The following is a 17931-nucleotide window of genomic DNA, read 5'->3' on the forward strand; positions in this document are numbered from 1 at the left end:
TGTAATTTATATGTATTTAATTTCGATTTTATTGTAAACTGCCCAGAGTCCCCTTTTTGGGAGAGATGGGTGGTGATAGAAACTTGAAAAATCAATTAATTAATCAATCAATCAATCAATCAATTAATTAATTTGGCTTCTTCATGCTGCAATTAGTGGGATATGAGACTGAGCCCTTAAATTCACCCTCAGCTGTATCCTCGATTTCAAGCTGTTTCTTTCATTATGTAGAACTTAGTACTTTTCTTCAGAACTGAGTCATAACCCATGCATAACCACACCTTTCCATATAAAAACGAGTCTAATATGTCTCTCCTCTCTTGATACAACACTTTGGTAAAAGTTTTTAAAATGTCTTTTATACCTATTGATTGGACAACTAACTGTAAAATGTCAATGTTAGAGATGTTTTCCCCCTTGCACTATCCTGTATATCTACTCACATATCACTTTCTTACGTTCCTTCATAATCCTGTTATCTTTGTCTGTTCTTGCCCATATATTACACCACTGTCTCCCACTCTTTCACCTTCACGTCCTCTAATGCTCCAAAGCATGGCATTCAAGATAAGATTAATTAGAAGTATCTCTATGCATTTGGCCTATCAATTGTTCTAAGATACAAAGATAAAACAAAAGAGGGATCTATTAGCATAGAGAGGAAACCCAAGAATTGTGCTAATGAACCACAGTGAAAAACAAACACTGCTTTTGTTTCATATCTGCACTTGGAGCAATTGAGCTGAAGACAGCTGAGTAAATGCAGACATAAAACCCATATAGGTGAAAGGCCCATTAAGCAAGCTCTTTTACTTGAAGCAGAAAGAACCAGGTGCTAAACATTTGATCTGTCCACTGCTGTGATGGGGCTGCTCTCTTTATGCTGGATGTACTCCAGTAGTTAATGTTTTCTCATTAGCATACAGTATGTCTCTCCTGAATGGCTATGTTCTTGTTAATGATCTCGCTCCATTAGTGTGTAATAACCACCCCAGAAAGATATAAAAATACACTACTTGACCCACTTCCATGCTGTCTGTTCACATTACTGTTTTTTTGCTGTGTGGCGACTTTCCAGATTTTCCTATTCAGTACTATTCTTTGCCTTTTCTGGTTGGCTGAGTTCCAGTGTTTGATCTACTGTAGCTCAATGTTAAGCACTTGATTTCTCTCTGTCAATTGTGTCCCACCTGATTTTCCAGTACTTAATCAATGTATCTCTCAATTAAGCTCTACAGATATTTCTTTCCCTCTTATTGCAAACTAAACTCGGTTTCACAAGACCAAAATCATGTGTATTGTGTTATCCGCACTGGCTAATCTTATTTTTCTTTAATGACAGCTTCAGGATGTACAGACTGATTAAAGCAGCATACTGTTTAATACTTTAACTACTAGTATTCAGACAGAAAATAAGTATTTCTACCTCAAAGGCCCTAACGGCAAAGATAAAAAGGTGCGATGAAACAAGAACCTAAATAATTATGTAATGAGATATATTGAAAAAGAGTCTTTTCGTCCTAATTCTTCACTGCAATTGTCCAATTTCAACTTAAATTGATCCATTTGTTTCAACCCTGTACAAAATTGTATCAAGTTGTTCCAATTTACTGAAATAGCTCGCAGATAGTAACAACTTAATGATATTTGCGTTTGTCGCTCCTTCAAGGTAGACCAGGTCAGGAATCAGACACCCTAAGAATGATTAGAAATCTATTTTCTTGTTATAGAATAATAACAAAACCTTGAAAAACAGCTAGAGTTTCCCTCTCTTATATCATACAAAAACAAAGTTGGACTATTTTGAATTTCTTTCTTATGGTTATTTATTTCCCATGCTGATATATAATTTACTGTCTCTTTATCTGTTAACATATTTTCATTCCTTTGCTATTTTTGCCTCCCTCTACAGTATTTTAGAAAGTGCTGGGCTCTACAGTGGTCAAACTGGCTTCCTCTCACACAGAGTCTATCAAAAGCTAGCTGGGGATGTGAGAGTGGAGCCACCAACATAGGCATTTATTCCTAAACCCAGTGACACCAAAATGATGGAACGTGCAACATGAAAGAAACTCCATCCTTTTGGAGCAGCATCATAATGTCTCCTGTAACTACAGAAGGGGCAGAATCCACATTACAAAGTCAGAATACAGGTTTTGTCACTTCCCACCCCTTGCTGGAGACATTCATGTTCACCACTTTATCAGATGTCTGAGCATGTAAGTGTTGCTAACTTTCCAAAGATTGCCTTATTTGGTTCACATGCCTCCAAATCAAGCCTTCAGCATTTGCCAGATGTAAGTTCACAGAGTTGTTTCCCCTCTCATTAGTGTCAATGTGAAAGATTTTTATTGGGAAAAAAATACCACAGATGCTGGAACTCCTCACCTTGAACCTTATGAGTCAGCAGATTAGGAAATGGCATGCAAATTCTCTTTCCGGTTTAGAATTGCTCCCTTGGCGGATTTTGGTGAGGGTGCATTTTACATCTTCAACTGTTAGAAAATTGTGAATGTTTATTTTGCTAGGAAAAGGAAAGCAAATCACATACTACAAGTCTTGAAGGCCATCCAAAAGTATGTAGGGTCAGGGCAATATGAATCTGGGGGGAATTCTGTTCCAAAAGGTAGGCACTGGGACAGAAAAGGCATGTCTCCTAGATCCAGCCAGATGACACTGCTTAAATGAAGGGACCCAAAGCATGCCCACCCTGTCTGATCTTATCAGTTGGACAGAAATAACTGGAGATAGATGTTCATACATGTAACCAAGTCCCGTGCCATGAAGGGCTGTATAGGTCACAACCAGTACCTTGAATTGCACCAGGAAGCCTACTCATAAGCAGCAGTGTTACATCAGCATACCAACGTGTGCCCATATCTATTCATGCCACTGCATTCTGGACCAGCTGTAGTTTCCAAGTGGAGAGGGCTCTATAGGAGAGCCCCTATAGAGCATATTGCAGAAATTCAGATGAGAGAAAACCAGGTGGTGAGGGCACAATTGGGGCACAAGATGGATTTGAGCAAAAGCCCTCTAAGCCACAGCCACAGTGGCCACCTGCTCCTCAAGCAGGAGCCATATGTCTGAGAGGACTCCCAAACTAGACCCTGGGTCTCTCTGGAGCAATGTGACCTGATCCAGAATCAAAAGATGGAAACTGCCTAGATCCAGGTGGCTCCCAAATCCACAGACATTCACTCTTGCTAGGGTTGAGACTGAGCTTGCTGTTCCCTGCTGAGATCCCTCAGCCTTCAGACACTAAGTTAGAAGCTCAACAGTACTGCTTGCTTGGCCAAGAGTTGAGATGTATAACTGGATATCATCAGTGTAATGATGGTACCTAGTCCTGGACTGACAGATGACTCACCTAGAAGTCTTGTACAGATGTTAAGCAGGAATGGAGAGAGAATTTAGCCCACAAAACAGGAGCCAAGACTGGACCTCTTTCCTTTCCTCCATAAACACTGTCTGGAACTGACCCTGGAAGGAGAACTACTATAAAACCATGCCTATTCCCAATCCCTGAACCAGTACAGAAGAATATCATGACCAACCAGGAAATCAAGGTAGGGCAGGATGGACACACTACCTCCATCCTCATCCCTCCATAGGTCATTTATAAGCATAGTAAATGCCATCTCAGTAGTGTGCCCATGCCTGGAACTTAATTGAAAGAAATCCAGATAATCCACTTCCTTCAGAGCTTTCTAAAGCGCAGCCCAATCACCCTCTCAATATCTTTGCCCAAAAAGGGAAGGTTGGAAACAACTCAGAAATTATCTAATGCTTTTGAATCCAGTGATGCCTTCTTAAGGAGATGGTGGGCCATTATCTTCTTAAATACAGAAGGAACCACCTCCTCCCTTCAGAATGAATTCAGCACTGCTTAGATCCATCTACATGTCACTTCCCAAGAGAACTTGACCAACCAGGACATAGGTCTAATAGATAGGTGGCCATAATAACAACTAATATTATATCACCTGTTATATAACATTGCTTGAATCTATAGCTTAATTTTTTCAAGTTAAATATGATGGAAACATCAAGGGTTTTAAAAATTACACTTCAATGGTTAAATAATATAAAGCTTGTTTATTTGAAGACAGAAATAAACTTTTAGTCCTGCTTAAAAGTATCCCATCTTAAATGAATTCACAGAGCTTCAATGATGATGATGATGATATGAACATCATACCTGCTTCTAAATACCCATTTAGATCCAAACTTTCCTGATTTACACTTTTTTTTAAAAAAAGGCAATTTGGAAATAAAGTCAACATACCTCATTAAAATACAAACGGCAAGTACATTGCTATATGAAACATACATTTTCCACTATAGATTAACTATACTACATGCACCATAACAATCCAAAAATAACCGTGGAGTCCTTGGTGCTCTCTGAGCTTGGTTGTTTGCTTGCAGACATTTCATTTCCCAACTAGGTAATATCATCAGTGCTAGTGAGTGTGGGCTTTGCTCCCTGTTTATATACAATAGCTTGCCTTGCCAGTGTTGGTGGGGGTGTGGTTTTCTCCTTGGCAGTTCCTTGATTAGGGTATTATTTTCTGCTTGATTGTTGGTCTGCTTGTTTGTTTGTTTCCTCGGTAGTTTCTTGATTGGAGTATTGTTTTCTGTTTGATTGTTTGTCTGGCATTACTCCCTGTTTATCTGGGTATAGGCCACTGGAGAGGATGTGTTATGTCTTTTTGTTTCCTTCTTAGCTTTGTTATTGTCTCTCTTGAATAGTATGTAAATGCGGTCTATGTGTCTTTTGATAGCTGATTTGTCTGAATGCCAAGCTTCCAGGAATTCCCTCGTGGTTTTGGATTTAGCTTGCTCTAGGATGCTCACAGTTTCCCAGTTGAAACTATGGTTGAGTCTGTCCATGTGTTGTGAGATTAAGGAGTTTTCATCATGTCTTCTGACTGCCAGTTGGTGTTCATGGATGTGCTCTGCTAGTCTTCTGCCTGTCTGTCCTACATAGTGTCTGTTACAGTCCTTGCACTGAATGTTGTAGATGACTCCTGTTTTTTCTTCTTGGGCTACTGGGTCTTTTGGTTTATTTAAGAACTTTTGGAGGGCTTTAGTTGGTTTGTGTACTACGGTGATGCCGTGTGATTCTAATAGTCTGTTGGTTGTTTGTGAGATGTTTTTGATGTATGGTAATGTTATCCTTTTCATAACTTGTGTTGGTTGTGCTGTAGTGCATTGAGTGGTCAGGTACCTTTTGATAAAGCTGCATGGGTATCCATTTTGTTGGAAGATGTTGTATAGGTGGTCTGTTTCCTTTTTCTGGTGTTCTGGGTTGCTGCAGTGCATTTGTACTTGTCTGAATAATGTTCTTACACAGCTCCTCTTGTGGGAGGTTGGGTGGCAATGGAGCACTGGGTTAGTGTAGGTTGTTTTTCGATAGACTTGTGTTTCTCATTTTCCATCATTTCCTTTGCTGATAAGGATATCCAGGAAGGGTAGTGTGTTGTTATTTCCTTCTTCCCTTGTGAATTTTATTCTTTTGAAGATGTTTTTGATTGTTTCATGTGTCTTCTCTCTCTTTTATGATGATGAAGGTGTTGTCTACATACCGGATCCATACTTTTGGTTGCACGTGTGGGAGTGCTATAGTTTCTAGAGACTGCATTACAGTCTCTGCTATGAATCCTGAGAGTGGTGATCCCATGGGTGTTCCCCTGATTTGTTGGTAAATTTGTCCATCACACTGAAAGTAGGTAGTGAGGCAGAAGTTGATGAGGTCCATGATTCTGGGTAGTTTGATCTTGGTATATCTGGTTAGATCAGGTGTGTTATGTAGTTCTGCTGCCATGGATTCTTTTGCTAGTTCTGGATCTAGGGATATAAAGAGCACTCTGACATTGTATGAAACCATAACTTCATCTTCTTCTATTTTTAGGCCTTTGATTTTTTGGAGGTACTGTAGTGGGGAATTGATGTTCTCTTCTTTGGAATCCAAAAATACAGTAAATATGCAAACTGGGTGGTAGCTGAAAGTACTAAGACATCTTACACTTTTTACTCTTATCTAGAAGTGGGTTTCATACAAACATTTTTCATTTTTCAAAAGGGTGTTATTGCTCAAACTGAATTAAAATATCTGATGCTTTGACATATGCATAGAAAAGCAGTCTGATAACCAAACCTAGCTAATAACATCCCACAAATTCATTTCACTTCAAAACCTTATTCCTGCTGCAGTTAAGCTCTTCCAGATTATGAATTCAGTTCAAAAACCTGAAAGGAATTTTTCATTGCTTTTGTTCTCCAATAAAGATAAATTTACTTGCTTAGCTCCCTGTCAGTTTAGTAGCTTCAGACTAAATGAAATTCCCCAATATCAACATTATCTTATGATGTCTCTACTTCATATATCTCAGATCACATCATAAATTTTATTTATTTATATATCCCCTAAATTTGATAATGTTTTTATCTAGGTAGGCAATAACTTGACAGAAATAATAATCAGCAGTTATCAAACTTCTTTGTTATTTTTTCTTAATCGTAGTAATCTCCCTTGCAATTTCATGTATATCAGCTCTAAACTGACTATGAACTATTTTTTCTTAGATCACAAAAATTTATCATCACAGACATCCAAAACATATCTTCAATTTTATATAGTAATGAAATCATTCTTAAATATGGAACTGTGTCCCAAAAACCTTTTAACTTGTCCAAAGCAATACTGAAAATAGATATCATAAACAAATAAATTGTAAGGATTGCCTATTCTAAAACAGTATCAGACTCACAGGCAAGATTCAAGGATATCTGATTTATTAAAGAACAGTAAGCAGGATCACAAAGAAAGCTGAGAATGATGAAAGTGCGCCAAATTCAAACTAAAAACCCTCCGTGCAAATGAAATCCCTCCCCCTGTAGAATCTTCTCAAGTTCACAATCCCAGGTGCTCCTAACAGTTTCTGATGGTCTGCGGGAAAAGGCCTTGAACAGATAACATAACCCAAACACATTCCATTGTAATGAATTCAGATACAGAGCTTGGTACAAGGTCTCACAGCAGGTCCCTCCCAAACAGAAACGTGCATCAGCGCCATGGCATGTGAAACGTTACGATGTATAAACTACATTGAAACAGTGAACATGACATAAATAAAACAGCAAATGTTATCATTTATAGCATGTAAATTTCTTAGGATTATTCATAGGAAGAGATAATCTATTTGATCTAGTGCACCGATCCTTGCTGTATTTACACGTGGCACTAATATGTTTTCTGTATCTTCTGTATCTTCATTTTTTTTATTTCTTTGACTCATTTAAGAGATAGCAAGCTTACCTTCAAGGCTTGTACTTGTAAGTTGATTTCTAAAATACATTTCTTAAACTATAGCTTAAAACAGTTTAAGTTAGGCTAATTTAAAGCACCTTGAAATGAACAGCTCTCATTTGAGCCCATTTATAGATCTAAACATAAGGGGTCACAGGGCCTTCAGTCTTGATAAAATTAAAACTGTACTCTAGAACTTACAAGATTACAATTAAACATGTACTGATCAGGTATTTGTGGATTTTTAAATTATCAAAGATGGCAGCAGCTTAACTTTTTTTTCCTCAGTTCTAATAAGTGGATTCAATGAGGAGAACATCTTTTTCAAGTTTCCTACAAGTTGAGCTGACTCCTGGTGACTTCATGTGTTAGGGTTATTTTCCTTGACAGTAGTACAGAGGTGGTTGACCATTATCTTCTTTCAGGATGTTTTTTCAACTACCCAGTCTTTTCTTTGGCCCTAGGATTATTTCATAGTGGTTTCCCATCTAACTACTAGCCAGTCCAACCCTCTACAGCCAAACTTAGCTATACAGTGCCTTTTGGGGCATAACAGTTTCCCAAAGCGTGAAGTCTGAAATCCCTTTATGTTGCCTTCAAATTCTAAAGCACTCCGAAAATAAAAAAAGCTTCAAAACATTCATTTATGTAAATGATTTCTGACTAAATATAGCATCTATAGTGGCAGAGCTTATATTCACAAGGAAGCATACTCCTATCCTTACTGTCACATTCAGTATTGCCACATTCTGCTGTCTTTGCAGCTCCTTTGGTCTGTTTTATATGTTAATATAAATCTCTTGAATTGATAATTATGTTTAAAGCAAATTACCAAGAAATAGAATAAGTTTCAGATGACAAAATATTACAGAATGCTGAACTAGAACTCACTATAAATTGATATTGTAATAATTATCTGTAATACCATCATATTATGAGGCCAAGAGTTATTTTTCAGGAAAAAAAAGTCCTTTACCATCTGCTGTTGTCACATACAACTACTTCAGAAAGACAAAAACGTATGTTGGGCAAGCAGAATGGCGACTAATTAAAAAAAGGCTTTTTATTATTATTATTTGACCTTCTGGTTTTCAAATCCACACACACGTGCGTGCGCGTGCACACACACACACACTATCATCAATCTATTCTTAAAAATCCTCTACAATAATAATATTCTAAGTTGTTTAAACAATAGAGTGTCAATAATCTTCAATTAATACTGTATAAATATCATTGTATCAAAACAATATAATGTATTTACAAAACAACCCATAATAATAAAAAAATAAAAAAAGCCATCCCAGAAAGCTCAGTCTTTTCCTGAAAGGCAGATAATCATACAATTTAAGAAAGAAATAGGAAATTGGTCCTCCATATAAAAATGAAAGAAAACGATTTCATTAACGATTTCATTAATTTACTTCAGTAACTAATTAATGCAACAACAGAGCAATTAAGTAGAATTTGACCAAATTCAAGCTGGTGAGTATAATCTTGAGCATTTTTTGAAGAGGGATACTAGACAATCTAACTAATAATCTGTATAGAATAGCACTGCCAGAAGAGTTGTACTGTACCCATTCAGTTTGACATGGGTGTAACCTTTCATGTCCAAGGGTATTATCCCTCTGAAAGCATCAAAGGTAGGTCATTAAAGCAAGTCAAGGAAAAAGCTCTTGACATAGGCAATATCAAGAACCAGTTTGGTGTAGTGGTTAAGGCACTGAGCTAGAAACCAGGAGACTGAGTTCTAGTACTGTCATAGGCATGAAGCCAGCTAAGTGGTACATAACAATCCAAGATAGTGACCAGGAGCAGACGCCGACTCTGACTGCTGCTCTGAGGGGGGGACTCCTGGGTCTCACCTCTTTCCCCCCCCCCTTCGTTTTGATCGGGAGCTTTGGAGGGGATTTCTGGGCTCCCCAGCCATCATACCTGATGGGTCGGGGTTGGACGGAGCCCCCTGGATGGAGCAGCGAGGGGCGGCGGACCTGGGTGAGCCCCAGTGGCACGGAGCAATGCAGCAAGTCCCGGAGATTTGGCAGTGCAGATCGGTGGCGCATTGGACTTGGGGGAGACTAGAGTGGCATGGGAGCGTTGGCAGTGTGACCCCTGGGGATGCTGGATGGTGGCCTGTGGCAGCCTGGCAGCCTGGAGGCATGGGGGAGCAGTCTGACGGCGTGGTGGATCGGTGGCATTGCGGACCGGCTGACTGGCCTCGGTGGACCAGCCTGGTGGGGCAGCTTGGTGGCATGGCAGACGGACGGCTCAGCAGCATGATGGCCTGACTTTGGAGGGCCAGTCCAGTGGAGCAGTTTGGCAGCGCAGCAGACCAGCGGCAAGACAGACCTGCTGACCCACCTTGGAGGTCCAGCCTGGCAGAGTGGGTGAGCGGTGCAGCAGACCAGCAGCGCAGCGAGCCGGCGGAACGAACCTGGAAGCCCGGTTTGGTGGAGCAGGTCGACTACCAGCTAGACGGCGAACTGACGGACTGACCAGGGAGAGCCCAGGATAGACCTAGGGGTATAGGCCTTGGTGTTGCAGGCCCAGGGACATGGAGGGAGCTAGGCAAGGAGATCTGGACCATCCCTTCCCTACCAGCCTGGAAGTGATGGAGAGCTGTTGGGGCCCCTCCATTGTGAATGAGGACTCCCTCCTGGGGTGAGAGACGAGGGGGGGAGTCACGAAGTATCTGACGGTGTGGGAGAGCACTCACATCCTGAGTGAGAAGCAGGAGGTGAGGGGAAGTGAATGAGATGCCCCTGGCCGGCTGGTGAGAGAGGCCAAACAGAGAGCAATGTGATTGAAGAATGAATGGGTGGGTGATGGCTGGGGCCAGATGGCGCTGAAAGCGCAAGCTGGTGCACCAGAGGGCTTGCCATTGCCCTGTGGATAACTGTGTTTATGTGAGGGTGTGTGAGTGGATGGAGGGACCTCTACTTCAAGCGGGAGACTCCGGAAGTGCTGGAGTGGGGCTAGGTGGATTTGGAGTCTCTGGGTGCTGCAGGGCGGGTCATATTGAGGTGGTGATGGGTAGGGGACGTTATGGTGGGAGCCGGAGGGCGGGCCATCTTTGGGGAAGACGCCCCCGGTGTTTGTTACCAGTGGCATGTTCTGGCCCTCTGTGCTCAGACCCAGGCCCCGGTCAGCAGACCCACAGGGGCCCTGGTCTCCTGCTGTTGCTACTCAATGCCATGTCTGTTAACAACAAAGCACCCCTCATAGGTGACTTGATCACTGAGGAGGGGACAGACCTGGCATGTATTACTGAAACCTGGCTGGGCCCTGAAGTGGGGGTGCCCCTTTCAGAAATGTGCCCGGCCAGGTTTACGGTATGGCACCAGCCAAGACACCAGGGCAGGCAGGGAGGGGTGGCAGTTGTCATCCGGGAGTCTCGGGTGGCCTTCAGGGGCCCTGCCCCACAAGTGGCCAGTTGTGAGACCCTGTTTTTCAAGTTGGCTGCACGAGAGCAGTTGGGAATGTTGCTGCTGTACCAGCCTCCCTGCTGTGTGGCAACCTCCCTGCCTGAGTTGCTGGAGGCCGTCTCAGGGTTGGCAGTGGAGTTCCCCAGGCTTATGGTTCTGGGGGACTTCAACCTGCCTTCCCTGGGGCGGGCCTATGAGGCAGCTCGAGAATTCATGGCTACCATGGCAGCCATGGGCCTGACTCAGATTATTCGCGACCCAACTTGAGACAGTGACCTCACCCCGGATTTAGTTTTCTTGTTGGAGCAGTGGCAATGTGACCTGAGGGGAGAGTTATGGCTATCCCCATTGTCATGGTCAGATCATGCCCTGGTGGCCTTGACATTCTCTTATACCACCCCCCTCTGCAGGGAGGCAGGACCCATTCAATTGGTCCACCCCCGGCGACTGAACAGTAGGGTTTCAGAGGGAGGTGGGGGTTATACCTGGGGATCTGCTGCATGGTCCAGTGGAGGCCCTGGCCACCGCCTGGAATAGGGAGGCAGCTGGGGCCTTGGACAGGATTGTGCCTGTGCGACCTCTCTTGCCTCATCATACTTGATGCTCCCCATGGTTTACGGAGGAGCTGAGGGTTTTGAAGAGGATTAAGAGATGTCCAGAGCACCGCTGGAGGAAGACAAAGACTGAATCCGAACACTGGTTAGAGCCGCTATTAAGGCCTACCTGGTGGTGATAAAAGTGGTGAAGCGTCAATACTTCTCTGCTCTTATTGCATCTGCAGACAATGGCCCTATTTAAAATCACTCAATCCCTTTTGGGGAAGGTGGGTGCAGTGACCCACCTACAGGGCTGTGCAGAGGAGTTTTCAGAGCATCTGCAAGAAAAAATCACTCAGATCCGCTCCATGTTAGACTCCAAGCATGAGGCAGGGTCTGTGGAGATACCAAGGGATCATACTTACCATGTTATCTGGGAACAGTTTGATCCTGTTGGACCCAAGGAAGTGGACAGGACCCTCCGGACAGTAAATGTCACTGCATTTACTACCCCCATCCCACTCCCACCAGAGATCATCTATAAGTGCGACCAATGCTGTTTCTGTCCCATATCCAAGCCTGAAACCTGGCTGAAAGGGGTCTAGATAATCTGTTTCTTCCAGAATCTTCTGGAATTGTAATGCCACCACTTTCTCAACCACTTTCCCCAAAAAAGGGAGGTGGGAGACTGGATGAAAATTATCCAGTACAGTAGGGTCCAGTGATGGTTTCTTGAGGAGGGGTTGTACCAGTGCCTCCCTCAAGGATGTATTAACCATCACCTGGACCCAACCACATGTCACCTCCCGAGCTGCTTTCACCAGCCAGGAGGGACATGGATCAAATTGGCAACTGAAAGTGTTACCTGTCTCAAAACTAATAGTTTTGAGAGAGTAGTTAAAATCTTTGTGCATCTCTCTATACTTGTTTTCATTTAGATATGTTCTCAGAAGTTAAAATAAAGGAATAGAGTAAAACTTCTCACTGTCTATGGATCATCTTGAAATCAACAGAACATATTCAGTTAACTTCAAAGATTTCAGCAGTTTGAAATTATGTTTTTATTATTCTCAAAGTAACAACTGGCAAATAAAAATAAGTGACATGGGGGAAAAGATGTTCTGGCATATGCACATGGGGTTTTGTATTTGTCCTATGCAATCCATGTTATTTTTTATCCATAGCCTAATCTCCATGAGAGTGTTTTATATTTTCCTCAGTGTTCCAAAAATAATTCAAAGGCTAACCAACTAGAAATGGAACCTGAAAATGCTTTAGTGCTTATGAAATTTACTATTCAAATACCCACAAGGATAAATATAGTGCCCGTATGTTTGCTTCTGATCTGATTCAAATGTTTGAAATCCAAATGACCGTACTTGTGTCAGCCTGAAGAGTAAATCATAGAATTAGGACAGAATAATGTGATACATCAAGTTCTCAAATCTTTGTCCAGGGTAAATTTTACTCCTCAATATGACCCCACATCTTCTAATTTATATTAAACTAGATGTTTACATATCTTTACTCACTGCAGGCTTTATGATACAGTGTCTTATTTCATCACATTGTGTTATCTGTCCCCAATAAGCTCTCTTGCCCAAAATAACAGTGTCAGTATGAACTCCCTGTTGAATGTTGCTTTCAGGCCATGTTATCCAAAATTGGTTCAAGTATACAATATAAAAGAAAAAAGGTAAATAATATACCAAATAATCCATAAAATGAGAAATAATAAAAAGGAAATGAGTCGGGGAAATACCAGCATGTAATAAATTCTTATATCTCAAATTATTGTAAAATGATGCCAAATAAAATTAAATCAGAAATTAGATATCTGTAGAGGGCATAGGGAATGGCCTTGAAGAACAGGAAGAGCCACTATCAAGACAATGGTTAGATAAGTAAGGCTTGAGTCTGGATTAAGAAAATAACTTGAGGAAACATCTCAGACAAGCCTTTCCCTATTTCACATGAACATTAAGAGAGGGAGGGGAAAAGTACATTCAGACTTGCAAGGTTCTCTTACTATAGCTGTTACAACAAAATAGTCCTGACCTATATGGCATTGGTTTCTTAGTCTGGCCTACCTGTTGAGCTGACAGTATCTGAATATCTCTTTATGGTTAATTTATGTCAAGTCTATAAAGTCAAAGAACTCTATTGTGATACTCCTATGTGAACTTTCTGTTCACCAGCAAACTAGCTAGTTTAATGAAATATTGCAAGTATTGAAAATTGAAAAAAGTATTCAGCTGCTTAGGAGTTTGCAGGTAGTTATTTTTCTGTAATACAGAATATTAAGTTTAGATGGCAGTGTTTTCATGTACTAAAATTTGGGTTGAATAGAAGTATGCTTTGATTTGAATTGTAAAAATAAAAACAATTACATTAAGACCTGAAAAATACTTTTATAATATAAAGACATATTTTAGGTTAATGTTTACCATGCAGTTCTCAACACGTTTTCATGGAATATGGGCTCCCCCCGGTGGAGAAGTTAACACCCACAGAATTCCACAGCTGTTGATTTAAAAACTGCATAATCCAATGAAGACATTGTAAGCCATATTTTATGAAATGCTCTGAATTCAAGGAACAATCCTGTATGGCTTATATTTCTTTAAAATATACATAACAGAAAAGATTGTTTTGCTTATTTGCTTTATACATATGGTATTAAGTATTAGTATTCTAGAGAAGTCTATAATGCTGGGAAAGGTGGAAGGGAAGAGAAAAAGAGGACAACCAGCATCAAGATGGGTGGACTCAATTACAGTGGTGATGGGTACACCACTAGAAGACATGAAAGACCAAGTTGAGGGCAGATCCTCCTGGAGAAAGTCTATCTATGAGGTCACTAGGAGTAGACACTGATTTGATGGCACATGATCATCATCAATTGTGTAGCATTAAATTTACTACACCACAATAGACTACCACTGTCCCCATTGTGCAAGCTCTGCACTTCCAGACTAGGACTGCAGAGCCACCTCTGCAGTGGACAAAAGATAAACTGCACAATGGGTGTCTTTTCAAACCCAAAGGATTACCATATACTTTGTATCACACAGTAATTTCTTAGCAAACATATTTTAAAAACAAGTAGTTAACTCATTTAATTTGACAGGCGGCTACAACAGGATGCTACCAAACTCTGTCCTAAACCCTGTAAGAATACTACACAGAAAATCCTCTTTCTGTTAATTCTCTGAGTACATTCTGAATCATAGCCTTAATGTTTTTTCCATCTTTTGACAACCCACCAACTACACTCTGAAGTAAAAGAAATGGCTAAGATGATCATGTTCCTTTCAGCATGACTTGCACACTTCCTGTATTCATTGAGTAGTAGGATGGAGCAAAGCCAGCAGAAAGGCTTGGAGACAGGTCTAGAATAGGGTCTCTTAACTAAAGCATTGTGCTTTTCAGGGAAGGAGGAATAAGACCAGTGTGAGAAAAATCTGAGAAGCCTAGATACTTTTCTCATCCCAAAAGCAGAAGGAAAGTAAAAGAAAGGCAAATGATTGTCAGGCTCAAACTTACCCATATAGGAATCTATTAAGAAGAGAAGATGTGGCAGCTAATGGATCTTTCCAGCTCTATAGACCACCATACAATTCATTTAAAAGGAAACAATTTTTTCCTCAAATTGAGCAATTCATTTAAAATGCACACCTCCTTCTACACCAAGGACTCCAATTTGAGCTTATGGGCCACATGTGCATGCATTTCTCAACAGGCAAAGTCCATCCCAAAAGAAGGCAGCATTGCTTCTGCACATTTTCAATGGGCATAACAAGTAGTAGCAAACTAGACAGCTGGACTGATAAGAGACCAGGAAGGGGAAAATGGGGTTGCAGTCCAGAAAAATAGAAAGTCCCTTGATCACTGCATAGACAGCACAAGAGTGACTCTCAGAAGACAGTGAGTTGCTGATTTTGGCCAAAAGCTCCTAATTTTCTCTGCCCCCCGCCCCCAGTTGAGTACCAGATGACTAGCAGAAGCATACAGTGCTGTGCATTCATCAACTTCATCACAGAAGCTGAGGCCATTGACTCCCAGCTGAGAAGAAAGCACAACTTTACACCCAGGCAGGCAGGCTAAGGTATAGCTATACACCTAGGCCCACACTGAGGCACTGTCACATCCAGGGTGGGATTGGGCTTGATCTTCCCCACTTTTCTGCTTCATCTTTCACTGCCGGCACTTCAGCTCCTCCTTGTTACCAGCGGTAGCTGTCCATGCTCTACTCTAGCTGGCTGGTGATGCCAGTCTTCACCCTCTCATGGCATAGATCAGTGTTTCTCAACCTTGGCAGCTTGAAGATATGTGGACTTCAACTCCCAGAATTTGCCAGCCACCATGCTGGCTAGGGAATTCTGGGAGTTGAAATCCATACATCTTCAAGTTGCCAAGGTTGAGAAATACTGGCACAGGGGATTGTGGCAGAATCCGCCAGCTCCATGCAAGGCAATGGGCCTGGCTGGGCTCCAGTAGGAGCAGAGGGAAGCACCCCCACTTTGAATTTCAGTGTTTATGTATTACAACATGGTCTCTTCCACACAGCCAATGGTTTCACTGCTCCAAACCATTCTTCAGACAAGAGCCATTCATCCTATGCAACCCCAACTGTCACTGCACAGTCTTCACTGCATCCTAAATGGTCAGAGAAATGGCAAAAACATAGTTCTATTTTGCAAGAAAGTCTCTCATTTTTAATTTAAGAAAAACATATGTTTAATGGCATACCATGATACCCTTTGTTAATGACTCACTAAAGACTTTTGTATCAGTGCATGAAAAGGCTTCGGTGTTGCAGCTCTCAGGATAATGAACTTTTTTTTATGTGGAATGCATGATGAATTGAGTTCAAGACCTCCGTTCTATACAGTGTGCTATATTTATTAGGTAGCATTTTCAGAAAAATAAATAATTTGGACCTGAATAAATGTCCTAATGTGCATAATATGTCTGAGATTCCAAAATGGTTCACTGGTAATTGAATATTCACATCTTCACATCTAGATAACATGCCTGTATGGGCACAGGTATATCTATTATGTTTATAGAATTATATAATTGGTGGTATTTAATTCCTTCCCATTTCTTCCTTACATATTCACCTTCTTTTTAAACAATCATATATAACTGTTGTTATACTGTATATATAACTACTACAGAATGCCATGTGTGAACAAAACCTAAAAATTGTCAGCAGTGGCACCACTCTAGAGCACTCCATTTTCCAAAACCTCTTTGCTAACGCTGGCAACTTAGTTGCCATGCACTTTCCAGCAACTAATCTTTAATTAGGAACTTGGGACACATCCACAATTCTGGGTTACTCCAGCACAAGCACAAGCCACTCACACATTCTGAAGGGCAAGAATGCATGACTCCCCTCAATCCTACCCCAGCAACTAACCAAAGCTCCTCCCATATTGTTAGCCTCCATGTCAAAAGCAGTGTTTTCCACCTTGTGCTGCTTCAGGCTGTGCTGCCTAGTTTGTTCCACTTCAGTTCCTTGTGAGCAAACTCCTTCATTCCAATTGACTACTGCACTAGAAATGCCCCGTCTCCACCTGTCACTTTTAACTGTCCTCTTCTGCATTTTTTTTCCAAGTTCACCATCAGAAGGGAAAGAGAGGTAAATCTTCATGGATGGACCAATGCCACAGTGGATCTGTCTTTTTTAATCAGGTGAAATTGACAAGAATTCTGAACTTTCCCTTCTAGCCCAAGACCACAGTGGCACCACCTTCCTCCTCCTGCCCCTCCTTGTCCTCCTCCTCACACAGAAGTGGGGGAATCCACCAATCAGATTAATATCAGCTTTACAGGAATCCTGTTTAGTGCTGAAATCTTTCTATTTATTGACATGTACTACCCTATATGGCTGTCTTCACTGAAGATTTAGTTCAAGAAAGATGTCTCTTCCTCTAGGAAATATATCAGTTTGATATTCTCATCAACTGGGTCTGGGTCTCTGACAAACAAGGCCATACAAGTTCTAAGGACCAATTATTTGTTTCACATACAGAAGTATCTAACTAGATAAGATGTGACAGATACATAACTATGAACAGTATAATTTTAAACTGCACCAAAGATCAGACCCACCCTGAGCAAATCTATAAATAGATGTGACAGAATATTCTCCCTGCTTATTTATAATTCCACAGTTGTTTTATATCCATAAAAGTTTGTGGATAAGCTTCAATATGATATTTTCTGTACTCTGTGCTTTACTTTTCTTTGTCCTGGGGCTTGTTATATCCCATTCCAAATCAAAACTGCCCTCAAGTCTTCAGTTCTTCAAAACAAGTCCAAGAATTTAACTCACTTACACCTAGACAGGCTGCAAATATTTATCTATAATCCCCAAGGTCCTTATACAGTGAAAAAGAAACTGCATGTTAAGAAACGCTTTACATTCTTAAATGCTTTGGAAGTTCAGTAACCCAGAACAGAATGATCTTATGCTCTGTCCCAAACTGTATTCTTCTATGTTCTCTTGGGGATGGCAAAGAAGTATCTCAGTTGGCAGTCTAGAGGCAGCATTAGGGCAGAAAATAACTAGAACAGGCAGAAGGAGAGATAGGAATAATAAAGACTGCTAATCAAATAGGTAGAGAGAAAGCTGGTAAGC

This window comes from Candoia aspera, chromosome 4 (genome assembly GCF_035149785.1).
Source record: "Candoia aspera isolate rCanAsp1 chromosome 4, rCanAsp1.hap2, whole genome shotgun sequence".
Lineage (NCBI taxonomy): Eukaryota > Metazoa > Chordata > Lepidosauria > Squamata > Boidae > Candoia > Candoia aspera.